This window comes from Oryx dammah, unplaced genomic scaffold (genome assembly GCF_014754425.2).
Source record: "Oryx dammah isolate SB20612 unplaced genomic scaffold, SCBI_Odam_1.1 HiC_scaffold_3, whole genome shotgun sequence".
In the NCBI taxonomy this organism is placed as follows: Eukaryota; Metazoa; Chordata; class Mammalia; order Artiodactyla; family Bovidae; genus Oryx; species Oryx dammah.
The window spans coordinates 89,312,628-89,312,933 of NW_024070187.1; positions in this window are offsets into that span (position 1 = coordinate 89,312,628).

The following is a 306-nucleotide window of genomic DNA, read 5'->3' on the forward strand; positions in this document are numbered from 1 at the left end:
CTAAAGGCAATCAGTCCTGAATATTCATTGGAAGGGCTGAAGCTGAAGCTCCTGTACTTTGGCCACCTGATGCAAAGAGCTGACTCATTGGAAAAGACCCTAATGCTGGGAAAGATTGAAGGCCAAAGGAGAAACAGGTGGCAGAGGATGAAATGGTTAGACAGCATCACTGACTCAATGGACATGAATTTGAGTGAACTCCAGGAGAAAGTGGAGGACAGAAGAGTCTGCGTGCTGCAATCCACTGGGTCACAAAGAGTTGGACACAACTTGAAGATTGAATAACTTACAAGATAGGATGTTGGC